General features: G+C 35.6%; 1 pseudogene; it reads right to left on the minus strand.

The window, feature by feature from the left end:
* Nucleotides 1-1,164: 1,164 nt before the first annotated feature.
* Nucleotides 1,165-6,095, minus strand: part of LOC119361909 — an 11,937-nt pseudogene continuing 7,006 nt past the window's right edge.

Genomic DNA, 6,095 nt, shown 5'->3' on the forward strand with positions numbered 1-6,095 from the left:
ATGTTTTTAATGTATTCATAACTGGTAAAACAACTAAATAATAAAACTGCATGCCTTCAATGATGTGACATATGGAAGAAGAAACACAAGAATTATAGGAGTCATCTACATTTATAGTTATTAAGAAAATGCTATAAATATTGGTGGAAGAATAGACATTGAGTACTAAGAACAATTTAACGAGGAAAACCTAGATGCTATGATGACTTCTATGATTTTAATGCTGAATCTAGACATGTTTGAGATCTTTGCTAGCAATAATACATCAAATTCATTAGAAAAATACAATCAAATCATCAACACATGGTCATTTTCTACAATATTTCCTATATTTTAAGTATACTAAAGCTAATATATAAGTGAAGTAATGAGATAATATTAGGCAGGATGGGAAATTTGTCGGGAAACAAAAACTAGGAGTCCACTTATTAAGCAATAGAGGGCACCATATGATGGTACAATCAAACTTTCTATTGTGGGTTATTCATATACAAACTGGTACGCCTTTCGATCCATATTACTTGTCGCTCAAGCGGATGTATCTAGACCTATTTCAGTGCTGGATACATCTGTTTGAGTGACAAATAACATGGAAAAGAGGGAGTATTTTATTTGGTCAATTATTGTATTCATCATATCCTTTTCCTATAGTGCTATTATTTACAATTTTATACAAGCATGTTACTTGGTCATAATTATGCATGAAAGACATTTTAAATTCAGAAACAATAATATAATTAATAACATATAGCGCAAATGCCTCGTTCACGGTGATTGCTTTTTAAAAACAACAACAATAAACCCAAGATCCGCATTATGATGGCCACTATGTGCACCGTGATCCTAGCGCATCATATAATCAAAGTATCATGAACCTAAAGAGATAAAAGCTGCAAAGAAAATGTGAGAAGGTATATGAGTAAAAAATGTATCAACATAATGTCCTTGATAAAAAAGAAGGTTTCATGCACAATTTGGGTATGTATCCAGACAACAAATGGGATAACAAACATAGGAATTGTGCTAATCACACTCCAGAGTCACAGATGTCAAATCCTATCCATAGATTTCCCTTATCTTTGCATCAATTTCAGTCATTCAGTTCAAACTTATTTGCCAGCCAAAAGTGGGGTTCGATTAAAGAATCAAAGATAATCATGCGGTCAATAGTCTTAGTTATTTTGTAGCTTCTTAAAAAACATGGTTAAGGGGGAAGTTATATCCCTTAGATGTATGGTTTTAGGTAGAAATGAGGCACCTTGAGGAGACGTCCTCGAATGCAGGTGGGTGCTCTAGCTCACTTCTTGTCCACGACATCACTAGGAAGATCAAGTCCGGATGGTATCTTCCCAGAGAAATTGCATGTAGGGGTTCCTGATCCAAGCTTACTGCAACATTGCAAAGCAAATCCACGCTATAAAATATCCATCATCTGCACTATAATCATTGAAGCAAAACAAGAGCTAACCTTACGTCGACCAACACCATTGAGCGAAGCTCACAATTGGCAAAGCTGTATATAACCAGGTCAAAGTTAGCAACATGCACCCCCTCTCAAAAGGAAAATTGAGCGAGATGCACTTGTGATGATACAATCAACCATGGCCAGAACATTTTAGAATCTAGCACAAGAATATCGATACTGATATTGCAAGACAAAAGTTCTCTGAAGAACTAGCTCTATCTAGTCATGTTATCCTAAGCCGAAGAATACAATACTTCTTTCCATGTACACATAGGAAAAATAGTCCAATTTGCTTGTACTTGTGGGCTTTAAAGTTGTTTTAGGTTTACAATGCAAATATTGTGCTCCACAACAACGCAAGATTGCAGATATGGTGGGTTAATTATATGACAATTACCAAGGAAAACAAATACTTACCGCTTGCTCAGATCCTCTGCTACAGCTGGATGACACTCTTTACCGTACATGTTTAAAGTGAAATCCAAGAAACTACTATGGGTGACAATAGCTATGTCTTTTTCTTCTCTTGTCCATAACCTGCGATCACATCCAGTGATCATTTTCAATAAGGTTACCAAAATAAATTCAATGTGTCATCTAAGGTTTGTGTTTCTCAATGCATGCTACCCATGAATCTCTGGCACTAGGACTTTCTAGTGTCAAATAGTCACTTAGTGATAACTCTCTAGTATATGAGAAACAAGAAATCAGAGGAAGCATTGTGTGGAGCGGAGGGTATTATCCAAGGCAGTGCACAAACCTTTGCCATTAGTTCTAGCTTTTCCCTAAAAAATGTAACAAGATTTTCTGTTGACACACACAAAGTAACATATATGTCCATACATGTGTAAAGGAAAATAGCCTTATTCGTCGGAAACATGGGAACAAATTGGTTTAAAGGACACAGGAAAACAACCAAAAGTGATATAGGACATGTACATGAGTACTATTGAGGTACTTGGGTTTCATTTTCATATGAAGATCAATAGAATTTTGTTTTCAAGGAACTAAAGAAAAGAAACTAATCAGTCATAAAAAGGAAAATTACGAGTCAATAAACTTCATGCCCCTGGCAGCAACCGATTCAATTGTTTCTCTGACTTCTGGTTCCCAAAGAACATCTTCATCATTCTCTATCTGTAAAGAACACAAGAACGCATATATTAAAACACCATCAAAACACTGTCACATGAACTTGTCTTGTGAACTAGCAATATTAGGTACTTGCCAAGGAAAAATCAATGGCAGGAAAGAGAGCACGATATTTTGTTATGCTGCTCCTCTGGTCACAGGGATGAACACCCTGCATTTTTAATCAAATTTAAAATGAAATGTCAGAATATTTGTTGACAGAGCATTACTGATGTGGGAGAAGAAAAGATAAATATAGGCATCCAGTTTCTCAAATGACGGTAGTTGACTTAGAAGAGAACGAACTAAGCTGAATAAGTTAATCTAACAACTGCAGATAATGCTATTCTAGTTAATATTTAAGGGAGGTCAATGTAAATAGGGCACTCAATGTTGAAAATACTATATAAATATGTAAAAAATGACTGCTCATGTTTTAATTATATTTCTTCATGGGAGAGAAATACCAAGCGCTCCCTGCAGGCCTCAACTGCAAGAAACGGTGGGCAGTTCAAACTTGAAATAGCCTTATGTCCACTGTGTCAGCACCTTCTACCATTAATAATGGTGATGCACTTGCTTCATCATTATTGCCCCCATGACCAAAGACCCCCACTTCAGTTTGCATAGTCCTGTGAGATTAGTTCAATGAAATATTGTGAGGCTCATAGAGAAAAAACATACTACTGTAATGCACCATCATATTATATCATACCTCAACATAGGAGTTCTCATAATAATGTATACTAGACAAGCATGATTAAGTATGTAAAAGAAGAGCTCGAACTAAAATTTGTTTTTACTAGATTATGTGCACATGGGTCATGTAAGACATGTAGGAAGGATTACACATAGCAATGATATTCGTTAGTGTACAAAACCTAAATTACAAAGTTTAGAACGAGATGCAAAATAATGAAATTATGTACAAGAAGATCAAAAGGTCAAGGAAAACTATACCTCAGTAGAGGGGAAACAATAACCAACTCAATCTTTTTGTCTAGTCCACATTTTGTCACATGTTCTCGCAGACAATCAACCTACAAATGCATGCAAATTAACATCCATGCAATTGGGAATGCTAAATAAAAAAATGATATTTCAATCAACTTTATGTGTATAAAGACTTCAAAATGGACATTTCAAATGGGCTCACGACCATAAATGAATCAATAAAGTAGGATTATGACGGTGTCATCCAAAAAGACGGTGTCATTGCGTTTTGATGCAACTAGGATTATGACTAACTTGATGCTATCCCACACCTTTCTGCGAAAATGTTTTTCAATATAATTCAATGAGATTTGATTGTATGGGATAGAAATATTTGGAGTAATAATATGAGAACTACAAAATAAAATACATATAACTTACTGTGTTAGTTATTTTATAGTTGTAAAATATTTATTAAATATAAATAGCATGATGTAGTGGAAATTCTCATGCATATTTGCACGTTGAAGTGGACTTTGTCCTATGCATGATTACATGTCGAGGTGATCCTATTTCCATGCATATTGCATGATAAGGTGGCATGCTCACATGTTGAGATAAATGGGTTAGTGGGGGCAAGCTATTTAGGTATAGAAGATAAACTGAAAATAAATATAACTTATTATGTTTGATTATTTTATTTTTGTAAAATATTTATTTCCAGTAAATATCACAATATAAATTTGGATGCATATTTGCATGTCAAAGTGGTTTTTTTCCTATACATGGGTGCATGTTGAGGTGGACCTATTCACATGCATATGTTGCATGATGAGTATGTGTGCTTGCCTGATGATATTAATATTTAGAAATAGAACATATCATTCGTCCGAGGTTCATGCTAACACATGGTACTTCATTTATTTTAAGGCGGCAATAAGAACCATGTGAACTACCAACCGGCAACATCAACATATGATTTTGCATGAAGATTACATTAGTAAAGAAATAGTATTCTCTAGGATGTCAGCAATAGAAGATTGACAGAACAAAGACATTGAATGTTGCAATAACACTACTAATTGCTGCCACCATTTGCATTTGATTGGAGATGTCACAATCTAAATAAAGGTTGAACATTATAAGTGAGGACCTATTAGTATGTGAAGTGAATGAATCTTGAACCCAACACTTAAATTGCAGAACAAATGTCTTCTACCACTAGAGCATCATGATTTGATGCTACTTTTACACATTTTTATATTAACAATCTTAATGTTGGATAATTTTACCATTGATGGCTTGATACCCTGAGCAGAACACATGATAGTGACATACAAGCTACCATCCAATCCAATGGCGGTGAAAGATAACGGCAAAAGCATTTGTGCTTCCATTTGTAATGCTCTTGTCAACATCACTGTGGCATTATTGCCTTAAATATTTGACAAAAGCACCACCTTGGTTGCCCACAACATAATGTGTACCTTTGTTATTAGATATGACAACACATGGTAATTAACTAACAGAAAAGAAACAAGGGATTTTACTTGGATCCAGCCCAAAGGGGTAATGTGAGCATCAAGCAGCGCAGGCGACATGTAGGCACTATGATCCTTTTCGCCTTCCACATTATGAATACCTTGAGCATGCCTCACCTGCACATGTTTGCTATAGTTAATCAGATGTGACATTCTTTACATGTTTCATACAAGTTGGTGCCTAAGAGGTGTAGTACCAGGTATATGTTTTTGCAGCGGTGTTGAGGATACATAGAAGTGCGAGCACTGGCCTCCATTTCTGCCCAATAGAAATCAACAACCATATATTACTATCCAAAGAGGAGTTAGACAGATAACAACAATGGAAAGAGATAGTTGCATTATTGCGAGATGGAGTTGGACAGGTTCTTAACTTTCCTATCAGTACTTAATTGACACACATGTGATTCTGCAAACTGGAATAGTTGTATTGAAAACTAACTTTGAAATGTCTTACGACGAAGTCAAATGGCCTTTTATTTAGCAAACATTAGAACGAAGGGCTTCTTTGAGAAATGGGTTGTGTGGGTTGATTAATTTCCTAGTGATAGTGTGGTCACAAAAGGGAATGGATATGTTGGGCATTACTTCCAAACGAAAAAAGGAGTATTAGGATGATCCACTCTCTCTAATAGTATTTAACATTGATGTTGATATGTTGGCCATACTGATTGAGAGTGCTAAACGAGACGACAAAGTTCCATGAATAGTGCCACATGTAATTGAGGAGGGGCTGTCAATTCTGCCATATGCAAGGATATGATTCTCTTTATGGAATATGACATGGAAAAGGCAAAAAACCGTAAATCCTTGCCCTCAGCATTTGAGCAGATGTTGGGTCCCAAAATTAATTTTCAGAAAAGAGAATTGTTCTGTTTTGAAGAAGCTAAAAAGGCACTTGCACAATATGCCAGAGTTGTTGGGTTGCGAGCAATCTTACTTACCGATTAAGTACTTGGGAATTTTGAACCCATTATTGGCGCTTTCAAGTGCGTAGTGGAAATATGCCTAAGTAGTTGGAAAGG

This window comes from Triticum dicoccoides, chromosome 2B (assembly GCF_002162155.2).
Source record: "Triticum dicoccoides isolate Atlit2015 ecotype Zavitan chromosome 2B, WEW_v2.0, whole genome shotgun sequence".
In the NCBI taxonomy this organism is placed as follows: Eukaryota; Viridiplantae; Streptophyta; class Magnoliopsida; order Poales; family Poaceae; genus Triticum; species Triticum dicoccoides.